The 14,047-nt window shown below is 31.9% G+C and overlaps 1 protein-coding gene across 1 annotated transcript in view; it reads left to right on the forward strand.

The window, feature by feature from the left end:
- The window catches only part of UNC5D (unc-5 netrin receptor D), a 790,136-nt gene that overhangs the window by 376,181 nt on the left and 399,908 nt on the right, over positions 1-14,047 (forward strand). The window lies entirely within an intron of this gene.

Here is a 14,047-nt window from a genome sequence, read left to right on the forward strand (position 1 = left end):
AATGACCAAAGAAATAACTCACACACACACAAATTTAAAATGATAGCTAGAGTTGTTCCATTTTCAGTGAAGCTATGGATTACTTTACATCCCAACATTTTTAATTACTTACAAAAAACAATAATTTTCCTCATTTGTCCAAAAACTTACTGGACATAAGACATAAAAAGGATAATAGTGTCATCACTTATCCTAGTATATCTTTTTTTCATTTATTCCATAAAATACAATGATGATGGTGACTTGAAATCAAGATTTCTATGGTGAGAACCACATGAAAATAATCATTATGTTAATGCAAAATATTCAGAAAATTTACAAATTATATAGATTTTTTCTAAAAATAGAAGAGTTTAAAATGTCTATTGATTTTAAAATCATAACCATTAATAATTATAAAAGATTAATCCTAAAGAATCTCAGATTTATTGATTAAAGCAGATTATATAAAGAAATGGTAGAAATTACATAGAATACCACTATAAACTGTAAACATTTAACACCTTTTTAATACCTAGAAAGGAATGACTTAATAGTCAAAAGTACTTATCAGAAATCTTTATACTATACATTTATATACTTCAAAACAACATTGAAAATTCAATAAATAAACTGTACTAGAAGTAGATTTAATGATTCTGTCAATCAATAATTTATCAATTCCCAGCAAAACTATTGCCGAGTCTAACACTGGATATAACACTGGTCCATTCAAAATTTAAGATAATTTTAAGTAGTAATCTCTATAAAAATGCTCATTATCTCCATGATATTTATAATGAAATAGTTTGAAATTATATTGCCCACCATAAGAAATAAAAACTATGCAGTAAGAAAATCATCCCTATATTATTGTCTACTATTGGGATTATCTCTAAAGATACTTTCAATTAAGCAACAGAAAATATCTTTTAGCTTATATCCTAGTAATTTTGTTCAATACTAAAAAATCATGTCTTTTATCTATTTGTGAAATAACTTGCAGAATGTTAAACATAAACTATTAATATTACCAAAATGATTTGTCATAGAATCATTTACATCTGAATTCCATTAGAAAAGTTGAGAAAAATAAGATCATTATCATTTTCATTAGCTTCCTCATCTTTAAAATTGTCCATATTCAAAAGAGGAAATGGGGGAGGGGAAGGAGGAAAATTATTTATTAAGAGCCTGCTATAAACTAGGCACTCTGCTGAGCACTTTGCAAATAAATTCTCTATTGATTCAATAGAACTATCAGATTGTCCTTAGAGGGCTTAAATGCATGTCAAATAAAATTACAAAATTTGAAACCTGGAAAATTCCTTAGAGGCAAATTAGATAAGATGCTTTTATTTCACACTTAAAAAAAACAGAGATTGAGAGAGATCAAATGTCTTAGTTACACAGATAGTTTAGATCTAAGTTTCTTAATTTGTAGATTATATGTAAGAATGAACTTTGAGCCCGAATGAATCTTTTTCTTTTTTAACATAATGAGGTCAGGGAAATGAGAAAAGATATATATGGTAAAGAAGTTTGGATTGATAGACTCAGGAGGGGAAGCTCAGAAGCTCCTGCACTTCATAAAGAAAGACAAAGTGCTGCTATAAAGTTTTATGGTATCATGGGAACCTGAAATTATGAAACTGTAAAAGAAAGAAAGGATTACTTTTCCAAGAGTCTTCAGGTTTGACTGTAGATGAACAATATTTGATTAAAGTATTTCTACAAAGAGCAGCAATCAATGAATCAACAAGAGTTTATCAAGCACTTACCTTTTTGCCTTTGATTTTGCTACATGTCGGGTATGCAAAGACAAAAATGAAACAGTCCTTTTCAACATATTTATATCTTGAGAAGGGAAACCATTAAATATGGAATAAAAATTGAAAAATTGAATTTTAGCCTGAATTTTTTTGAAATGTGCTTAATGCATTTAAAAAATTATATATATATATAATATTGTATTATACTATTGTATATTATATTGTATTATATGTATATAATACAATATAATTTGAGAGATACAGTAGAATATTTATTCAAGGCAAAAGCTCCTCAGATTAATATTTTGTGAATGTTATTGTAACACAACTGTCAGAATTGATAAATGCCAAGATGTAAGACCACATTATTGTCTATTCCTATATTAACTAATCAATAAAATACTTGGTTTTTATATATTAGAATACAATAGAATATCACTAAACATGCTTAATAAGAGGAAAGTTTAAGACAATTATTGGAGGTTCAATTTATTTTTTAATGTTTTAGAAGTATTCTTACTATTGAATATAAGTAGCAGCTCAGACAAGGCTAATGAGATATTGACTATCAAAGGTCCTTTGACAGAATATTTTAATGAATGAATAATGATTTGTAATGGCCATATCCTATATTTTAAGTAAAAGAATATACCTGATGAATCTGATGTTTTTAATTTTCTTTTTTAATGAGATTACTCATCTCTTCAATATTCTTCTCTATGACATCTCTTTGCAAAACAAAGTGATGTTGAAAAATTCTGAGTTAATAGTGGCCATATTTATAGAATTTCCTTGTAAATAGAAGTATATGAGAGAATAATAAAGAGAAAATGGGAAAATGGACAACCAAACCTAAAATGATCCATCATTGTTCATGTCATATACATATATATATGTGGGTATATATATGTCTATATCTACATCTATGTATGTGTGTGTATATATGTGCATATATATATTTAAATGTATTTGGATATGTGTATGTATGTATGTATTCCAATATAATCTGGTTTTATGTGGGATATGGATGGATGACTCCCTTCATTTCTCTATATTTCTATACTGGATATACCATGTATCTTGAACTTCTGAATGTCATGTGACTTTTAGAAACACTGTGGAATGCAGTGAGTTTAGCTTTAAAGTAAAGGTTGGAGACATATATATATATATATGTATATATATATATACATACATATATATACATATATATATATATATATATATAGAGAGAGAGAGAGAGAGAGAGAGAGAGAGAGAGAGAGTCCTATGCCATCTACTCACTAAGAGCTCTTTTAGCCTCACTATACCTTTATGTATCCATCCAAAACACAGTTCCACTGCTTCAGGATGAACAAATGAGAGGGGTTAGTGAGAATCCTTTAAAAGAACCATTAACAGGGAAGCCAGTGTAATCCATTTTTATAGCATAGAACAGATGGAAATAGCAAAAACCAACCAAAAGGAGGACAAACCCATTTTAATTCCCTTGCCCTCCATAGGAAGGGCATAGTAATCTCAGGTATTATATTAGTAGAGTGTGGTAGGAATGAGTTAATGACAGAAAATGATCTTTTCATCTTGCCCCAAGAGATGCAACTGATACCAAGAAGCATTTTAAACAACAGTTTAGTTTCTCTTTGAATTTAGCATTCCCTTGGTTGTTTGCATCTGAAAATATTATTCATTTCCCTGGTACCAATTCAAACACAAAGAGAAACCAGCATTTTAAAATTCTGATAAGCAGGAGTTAGTTTACAGTTAGAGATTTTGAGCACACTGCTTTTGTGTGATAATATTTGAAATTTATTTCCACAAGTTATTGCACATTCATTTCTGGAGTTTTCATTGCAGAAAATTGCCAGAAGGAATGGATTTTGTCTTCTTCAGCTGGCAGAACAATTTTCCACCTGTCGCCCAAATATTTGATGAGAAGGATTATGTTGCAGACTCTGAAAGTTTATATTGTAGATCCATAGGAAGCGAGAGGGTCTGATGAAAGTACTATCCTGATATCAGAGTCTGGCTTGGTAAAGTACCTCAGAAGCAGCATGTGGATTTCCAGGGGTTAGAATGGTTTCTAATAGACTGGGCACAAATTTGTGAACAGCCCAGTAAAAAAAAAAAAAAAAGACCCTAGCTCACAGAATGGCCAATATAGGGTTCCATGCTTACAATAACTCGGTTATCCTGAGTTTTCACATAGTGCAATTGTGGCTTTGCCAAGTATCTGAATTAATTGCCTGTAGGGATTGCTATTCATCATCCTACTAAACAGAAACAGAAAACAGCATTGGTGTAAGAGTACAGTTGGAATGATCAGTGAGCACCATGTTGAAGTAATTTACTATCTCCATTAAGTCACATATTCTTTTTTTGTATAGTTTGTCTTTGAGAAACTTCAAAAAACAGACTTTAAATATCTTCACACAATGGCAGCAACCTCCTAAATTCTCGAGAGAAAAATGTAAGGCTTTCTCCCATATGATTTATTGACATCATCATTCTCAACAGCTTCATTTTTAACATCAGCATCATTATCACTAGGTAGGTGTCTCAGCAAATAGAGTATTGGGAATAGAGTCAGTAAGTCCTGAGTTCAAATCCAGCTTCAGTCACTTATTGTGTGAGCCTGCACAAGCCACTTAATTTCTATTTCCTTTACTTCACTGGAAAAGGAAATGGTGAACCACTCCAATATCTTTGTCAAGAAAAAACCCCATGGACAGTCTTGGGATGCTATGGTCTACAGGGTCACAAAGAATAGGACATGATTGAATGATGACATTTTTTTTGATGGGATTCAGAAGGAAATGAGCTTTGGGCAAGACCCTACCCTGCAGAGGAGAAATTTTGAATTTTTTTTCTATCATGAATACTTTTGGTATTCTCCTGAAACCTATGGGAATCTTCTCAGCATAATATTTTAAAGGAATATAGCAAAATACATTGGAGTATAAAGAAAATAAATTATGTTGAAATATAGTTATCAAAGTATTTTAAAAACAAGTTAATGGATCTTACATCTAAAACTCCTGCTGCTGATATTCTTTCATATTCTTTCTTAAAGATTATTGCACAGAGGAGTAAAATGCTCCTTTTTGAAATTAAATGAGATTATTGAGCCCATATTTTGTAAGTTTACTGAAAACATTTTTGGAACAATTACTTGTAGTTGACAGAACAACAGAGATGAAATGCACATATCCTATTGTACCATGCTTTTAATTTCTTCTAGGTTTTGAAAGCTTTTCTTGGTTTATGAATATGGCGTGATTTATCAAAAACATTTTTCTTAAATTTGTTTTGAAAAATTTTTTTCATAAATGGAATAAATGTCCTTATATAAAAAGGGGGAAAGCATCAAGTATTTCTAATAAAGATATAATATCCAAATTTATATGTTTTTATTGTGTTATACCTATGTGGCTTCCAATCTTGCCTTTTAATGATGTTAAATGATGTCCAGAAGTTAATTTATTAAATTCTTAAGGATATTTTGATTTTCATATTGTAACAGAGGGATTTTTTAACTCTTCATTTATAGGAAATAACAACATTATGATGAATAATTCTAACACCTTATGACATCTTTCTAGGTAATGACTTATGCTTATGAACTAGTTATGTGATAAAACGTTTCCATAAATAATCTGTATAGGGCTTCTTAATGATAACATATCTGTAATTGTGGCAACATCATATATCTTAATTACCATGCAAAGCTCACAATTTCTACTTTTTAAAAAAATTTAATGGCTGAGTCTTTTGTTTAACTCATCTTTTTGGCATCATATGTTTGAGTTCATATGGATGTCTTTAATAAAGTACCTTTTAATGCCATGTTCATATCTTAGTCATCTGATAGGCTCCTCATCAAAGATAAATAGCTTTTGATTACTCTGTATTCATCATTGGTGTACCTGTGTACCTATTTTTAGCTTTGATGTGTACCTGTTTTTAGCTCTGACTCTTTCTTTGTGAATACAATCTATTTGTTTCAAAGGTATTTCAACACATTTTTATCCTGTTTATTGAGTGTTCTAAGGAAATTTCTCATTCTCCCTCCTTGTTAACAAAGAAATGTTAAGCTTTCTATAGCTACCTTGGAGTAATCATTTCTATGATTTATTAACATTATCTAGGACTATTATTATTATTATTATTATCAATTACATTTTATAGTAGTGATGTTGGTGATATTTTAGTCCAGAATTGTGATTCCATTTGCCAGTCAACAATATGTTTTTAGCTACTTACTTTATACCTTGCGCTGTTCTAAGTTCTGGAAATATAAATGTAGTCAGGACAACAGTTTTCCCTAAAGAAGCTTACATTATAATGAGGGTTATAACTAACAAAAGGAAGTTAGTTACAAAGGGTAGAGGAAAAAGGTACTTGAGATAGGAAGATGATGGATAAATCTAGAGGAGTGGATCCTGGTGGAAAAGTTTGTGCAGATAATTTCTACTGAGATCACTCCATCAGATCAGTAGCTATACTATAATATTTTTAAAGAGGTACATGAAACTTTTAGAAATTAAGTGACTTGACAAATTTAGAAAGCCAGCTTAGATTAGAAATACACCTTAAAGATAAATTGATGTGACTGAATTCAGCTATTATGTCATACCGTTTCTTATAATTATGATTTCTACTGATTATTACTGTTGTTATTGCTTTATTTAAAATATTATTTCTTCAATATAAAAAATGCCCATATAGGAACTCCACTATGGATAGCTTAAAGATTCCTAACTATGATTTAGGAGCTAAATCCTAGGAAGTTGAATGAGATAATTAGAGATGTAGTAACTCACCTAGGATCACAAAGCTAATAAATGTCACAGGATTTAAAAGTTTTTCTTACTCCAAGTCCCAAATTCTACAAATGTACTCTGATGCATCTACTATTTTTCCAATATAGCATCTCATTATTATTTCTGATACTGTTATATACTTCTATCAAAAAGAGAAGGACAAAAATATGTTTTCTTGATTTCCCATAAATAATTTGTAGGCAGGTGAAAGGTAAAGCCATTCCCAGAGTCACAGTTACTCAGAAGTCAAGCCAGGAATTAAAATTAATTCAGGCTCTGGATACCTGCCAATTGGAAGACATCAAACTTCTCCCTAAAGGTTTATAATATTCCCTCTCTGAACTCAATTTTACATGTTTTTCCCTAAGTCTCAAATCTTATTAATGTCATCTTGACCCTTTCTTCAATTCTGCAGGGGCTACTCGTCTCTCTGTAGCAAATCACACTCTTCACCCTGTCCCCCTTGATTCCCTTTTCTATACTGTCTGCACTTCAGCCTTCAACTCATGTTTCTATTTCAGACTTCACACCTTCCCTTGTGCTATATGTACTTTTGGAAAGCCTCCCTTCCCTATCTGACTTCACCAATCCCCTCTTCCTTCCCCATTTAGAGGCCTTCTAAAAACAAAATTCCACCTCCTCCGCAAAAGTCTTTCCTGACTGTGTGGAAGTGAGGTACAGAATTTCCACCCCCATTTTCAGTCTCAGTGTCTGCGATACATGTTTCCCAACTCAGGAATATACTCAAAATGCTTTTCATGTAATTTCCTTTGTGATTAGGAATAAGAATCATTCCAAATTGTATAACATGCTGCAGAATTTCAAAGCATTGTCCATGCCTCCCATCTCATCTGATCCTTACTCCAAACCAGTGTAACTGGCAGGGAAGATGATATTATGCTTTCTTATAAGGAAATAGAGGATTAAAAAGGCCAAGTGATTTATTTGAGGTCATAATGACCTCAAAAATTAGATTTCTAGTCTTGCTCTTTGGCGTACTTCATGAAAATGTTTATGCCCTCTCTGAGTCACTTCTTTAAATCTGCAAGTTTCTGAAAGGACTTTCCAAATTAAACATGTTTTATCAAGTACTTTCCACAAGGCAGTGGCTATTATGATCTACATCAGAGGTCAGCAATGTAGTTCTGTGGACTGCAAACAGCCCTGAATATGTTTTGTTGTGGTCTATGAGCAATGAATGATTTTTACAACTTTATTTTAAAATTTACAAAATATTCTTAACTTATGGGCCATATAAAAATAACCAAGCAGCAGTATGATGTAGTAGTTTCCTGACCTCCAATTTAAAAATGATTGATTATGACTACAAAGTTCTATATTCTCTCAGATTTCATACTGCTTCTTTCTTGTCACTTTCTTTTTCTTTTTTTTTTTTTTTTTGGATATTCATCATTAAGTCCCAATTTTTTTCCCCCTGAGTCAAATCGGGTTAAGTGACTTCTTCCAGGGTCATACAGCTAGGATGTGTTAAGTGTTTAAGGCTGCATTTGAACTCAGGTCCTTCTGATTTCAGGGCTGGTGCTCTATGCACGGTGCCACCTAGCTGCCTTATTTTTTCTGATCTGATTTTCAGATGAATAAGGTGTGAACTTTTAAGGGGTCATCCTTCAATATTCATTATATGGATTCTATGTACAGAGCACCACGGTAGGAACTGAGTGAGCAATAATGTTTATATTAGATAGAATCACTGCTGTCTATGAAACTTTTAATCTAGTAGCCATAAATACATATAACAGTAATACACATGAATTAATAATTTAGAAAAATATGAAACAAATTGATATGGAATTTCCAAGAGCAAATTATTATTAAAACTTCATGAATTGGATAGATTTTAAGTGAAGCTTTAGTAATGGTTCATAATTCTACAGGCAGATATGGAAAATGAGGGCCTTTTAAATATAGGATATTATAGGGTATAAGAGAAGACTTAGTATGATCAATCAATTATTCAAAAGACATTTATTGAAAACCTACTATGCTCTAGACGCTGTGCTAAGCACTAGGAATACAAAAGGAGGCCAAAAAACAGTCCCTGTACTCAGGAAACTGACAGTTTAATAGGAAGACAATATGGAAAAGGTGGGTATTTGGGTGGGGAGATATGGGAGTGGTTGTATACACAAAGCAAGTATATACATGATGAATAAAAGGTAATTAACAGAGGGAAGGCACTGAAATAAAAAGACTTCCTGTTGAAGATTATTGGGACTTAAAAGAAGCTAGACAGACTAGTAGACATGAAGTAGGGAGAGGATTCTAGGATTTAAGGACAGCCAGAAAAAATATTCTGAGCTCAGAGTGTCTCATCCATGCAATAGCCAAGAGACTAGTGTCACTGGATCAAAGAATATGTGTCAGATCAAGGTGAAAAAAGGATGGAAAAGGAGGAAGAAGCTGCATTATAAAGGGTTTCCAATGACAAATAGGGATGGGGAAAGGGAGCATGGACTATTGAAGGAATTTACATTTTGACTGAAACAAAGAATGCATGCAAAACAGTGGGAAGTAAAAATGAAAATAAATGGCAGTGTAAAATGATGCAAAGTGTTGAGTACCAATCATTGGAATATTAACAGAAGAGATAATAAGGTGCCACTAAAGATTTTTAAGCTTCATTGGATAATTTTTGATTTAACATCATCTTCGTTTCAGAACATGTCCCTTTCCCTCTCCTATCAGAGAGTTTTCCCTAGAAACAAACATAAAAACAAAAAAACAAAAAAAAAAAGAAAAGAAAGAAAGTAAACAATAACAAAACCCACTTGATCAAAAGCAGCTCTTCTTCAGAACTAATCTTGATCATTACAATTAATTATAAATCTGTTATCTTTGGATTTATATTAGTGCAATAATTATGTATATGTCTTACTTCTGATTATGTTTCTCTTTAGTAGTTCATTTAAGCCTTACCATGCATAGTTCTCTGAATTCTTAATCTTTGTCATTTTTGATAGATCAGTAAAATGTCATTATATTCATATAAAAGGATGCAAAATGTTATAATTGATAAAGAGCTGATCTCGGAATCAGGAAGATGTCGCTTCAAAGTCCTGTCTCCATTACATAACGAATTTGTGAAGTGGTGGCCAAGTCATTTAACCTATAGGTATCCTCAAGCAATTTCCCCCAGCTGTTGATCTACTTGGTCAATCATGTTTTCTCATCTAGGAATATCTATACCACCGAAACCATAGATTTAATCCCTATTCCTTACATTCATGTACCAGAATTTATTTAGCTATTCCTCAATCAAGTCATTTACTTCGTTTTGAAAAGTTTGTTTCCACAAAAATTCTCCTCTGCATTTAAATATAGGACCTTTCTGTATTTAAATACTTTGAGGGATATGCTATTTGTAAGATCTTTGGGTCAAATATCATAAGGAAATTTTAGTTTTTTTTTTTTTAAATTATAATCCCAAATTGTTTTCCAGAACTTTTGAATTAATTCACAACTTCCCAAGAAATGTAATAACATGATTGTTTTGCAAAAGTTCTATCACTGAAGAGTATTTATAAAACCTTAGAATTATTTTCATTTGAATTTTTTTGTATAATTAGTAATCCAGAATCATCTTTCATACAGTTTTTAATACTTTCCAATTCTTTGAGGATGATTCATATCCTTTTTTCTACCATATATCCCCTGGGAAATGGTACTTGATTTTACATATTTATGTAAATCCCTACATAATTTTGATATTATACATCTATTAATATATTTGATATATTTTTCTATCCTATCATATAGCATTTCTATTTTTTGTGAATTTTTTTCTCAGTGAGATGTATTCTGAATCATAGAATTTGCCCTTTCTAATCTCTTCTGTCCCTTGTATATAATTAAGAAGGCTTTCCCTTAGTCATTCTTATAAAAGATCCCTCTCATTTCTCTCAATTCTTCCATTTTATTTTATTTTTTAAATTATGCAAATGCTCATATTTAGCTTATCTATTCTTCTAGAACTATTCTGGTATAAAAAGCTGATTTAAATAAGCTTCCCCACCCCAGACTGCTTTCCATTTTTTGTTTTTTTTCAGAAATCCTTGTCAAGTAGAAAGTCTGTCCCCAAAATGCCACTAGTAAAATTTTGGCTGAGGAATTAAATGACTAGATTATGTAGAAAGAAGAAATTAGCAGGAGAAGAGAAAGAAAGGGAAGGGAAGGAAATCAGCATTTATATAGTGCTTACTATGTATATTATATCATTTCATTCTCATAAAAATCTTGGGGGTTAGTGCTATTTTTATCCCTATTTTATAGTTGAGGAAATAGAATGAAATTGAGGTGAAGTGACTTGACCACAAACACAACCAGTAATAATCTGAAGCTGGCTTTGAATTTGGGTATTACTAATGCATTGTGGTACAAGAGAAAGAATGATGGATTTAATAATCAGAAGACCTAAATTTAATTCTTGATTCTGCCACTTCCTGATTATATGACTTTTTAAAAATCTCTTAATCAGTCTTAATTTTAATTTTCCTAACATTGAAATAAAAAAGGGAATAGACTACCTAACTCCAAGGATTCTTTTTACTCTAAATTTATAATCCTGCGATCAGCAAGACCAGCCAATAATTTATTGGTTATTAAATCCCTAATAATTAGATAAATAACTTTTCTGTGATAGCTGTATTCTATGTTCATATCTTGAAGTAATTTTGCCATTTCCAACACACAAAATTCTGTGCATTAAAAGGAGACTATAATAATGACTTAATTTCAAGAAATTTTGGATTGAAAGCTTTCCTACTCAAACTTTGATCCTTTAGTTTGTGTTATCCTCACTAGATCTTTTTTTTAAACCTCAAAAAATATCTGCCCTTTGTGTTAATTGACAAGGAAAATTTCACCAACCTTAAAAAGTTCTAAATTTTCAAATACCTAAATTTCTTAAGAATTAATCTTTTTCTTTCTCTTCCTTTTCTTCCTCCTCCTCCTCTTCCTTTTCTTTTTCTGTCATGCTAGCTAATCTGATAGGTGTGAGGTTCAACCTCAGGGTTGAAATAATTTCTCATTCTATATCACTATGTGATCCATTTTTAAATCAATTTAACATTTTGGAAGTCTGAGATCTGTAAAGTATTCTGTCGCCTTCCCAAATTTCATTTTAATTGGATGGAAAAGCAACGAATTACATCAAATGTATATAGTTATAGTACAATTAAGTTTAGTTATTTAAAACACACACATACACATATGCACAAAACCATCCAGTTCTATCTCTCCTGGTATGTTCTTAAAGAACTTACAAATATGGTCTGTTATATTTTATGCATCCTAAATATAACTGACATTTGTTTCATTAGACATTACATTCTTCTGTGAATCATTGAAATGTGACAATCGCCCAGTGGTAAAGTTGTTGCTTATGATGACTGGGAGAGGGAGATGGATCAGGGAAGGCAAACCTTAGAATCAGCAAGGACTGGGTTGAAGTCCACATCATCACACCTCCTGACATATAACTATGGGTAATTCACTAATGTCTCATTATTCCTGATAACTCTCAATAGTAGTTATGGAAGAATACTCATTTTACATCAGTGAAAGGAGTTTCCATTGGAAAAGACACAATTACATATTAGATTGAAGGTAGACAAATAGATAGATGATAAATATGTACACACATGCATGTATCTGCATTTGTCCACATATAGAGATATATAATATTAAATATGGATGTATATATACATATATTTGTACTGAATTATACAGCATATAAGCACTATAGAGTATACATGAGAGTATGTTATCTATAAAATATATATAAAAATATATATTTATAAATATACATATATGCAATAGATATTAATTCAACTTCTAGGTGATGATGAATTTCTACTTTTTTAAAGAAAGAGTTTACAACCTGCATTTGTAGCAGACCAGGAACTTCAAGCAAATCTAGGGCCTGCATCCATCTTGAAGGTTTGTTCTTTCCCTCCAGTCATAACAAGTGCAGCACATTCTTCAGAATGTGACTCTTGGAGTCCTTGGACACTGGAGTAATAATAAGAGAGGGAGTTTGACTCATCAATCTCACATGGTTCTATAATGTGAATGCTGTCGAAGAAGCACTTAGTACCTCTGAAGCAAGTGAATTCTGAGATGGGTTGACCATTTTGCCTGCTTTTCTCCTTCTTTTATATCTTTAGAGAATGGAGAGTGTTTAGAAAGGAAAGAAATGTTGTTTTGAACTATGATGATATTTGCAGTCTCTGGTCTTAGTTCTAAAGAGAGATAACTAATATATAATGGAGAGAAGGGTTTTTCCAAGAGGACTTAACAATTGAAACATGTAGAATTAAAAATAAGTCCCCCTTTTTCTCCCAGTGTGAGAGACTCTGATTTTTCACACTATGACACTTAGCAAAAGTGAAGAACTTAACAAGAGGGGTGAAATATTTCTTATATATACAAATTCACATTTTTTGAGTTATCAAATATACAAAGTTTTTTTTTTTTTTACTTGCTACTGTGTGTGTTTGTGTGTGTGTGTGTGTGTGTGTGTGTGTGTGTGTGTGTGTATGTGTGAACCTTTTGGAAGCTTGATGAAGTCACTTAATCATCTGTTTTATATGTATAAAATAAAATACATGGACATACGAAGGACATTAATTATATTAAAATACAAATAAATTATAAGACTTCAAATTAAACATTCTTGGCTTAGAAAAACATAGTTTGTGCCAGTGAATTTAATTTATGTACTTCAGACATCAACCTCAGAAGCTTCATCAAGGCATGAAGGTTACCGTGGTTTGAAAGATCTTTGCCAGGCAAGTGAAAACTTTAGAAAGTCTCAATATCTTGAAAGAGCTTTGAGTACAGATCCAGTGATAATACCAATGTCAGTGAATGTGCCTGTTGTCCATGGGCCAACTTTGCTAATTTCAAAAGGTTTCATCAAATTTGTTATTTTATTTTTTTGAAATCACAGAAGTTCACAAAGGGGATCTCTTAATAAACTGTTGGCTATATATCCCCAAGTAAAGTCAAAAGTTGTAATTATGAAAGTTAAAGCTCTCTGCAATCTGAATTCTTTAACTTAACTCATTCGACTGCCTTCTATTTATACTTCAACAAACAGGATTGTTCATCATCATGTCTAGTACACAAAGTGGTGCCATTTTGTTGCCTTTTTCATTATTTCTATCATGAATTGTTCTCCTCTTCCCTCTCTGTTAAGATTTTGCCCATTCATTAAAGAGATATCCTTTACACTGTAGTTTACAGGCTCCCTGGGGGGTGTTATCCCAGGGAAGCTGCAGCTGACCAAAAAGTTGTGCATTAAGCCATTAGGAGAGTGGAGAGGCAGGTCCCATCTTCCCTTGCTGAAAAAGAGTCTTAGAGCTTATTTCCCACACACTCACACCTAAATTTATCCCTCAAGAACTGCCCATGAAGGCCTTTCCCTCTGCTACATAAGCTCCCAACTTTTCCCCA

The sequence above is a fragment of the Antechinus flavipes genome, chromosome 2 (assembly GCF_016432865.1).
Source record: "Antechinus flavipes isolate AdamAnt ecotype Samford, QLD, Australia chromosome 2, AdamAnt_v2, whole genome shotgun sequence".
Lineage (NCBI taxonomy): Eukaryota > Metazoa > Chordata > Mammalia > Dasyuromorphia > Dasyuridae > Antechinus > Antechinus flavipes.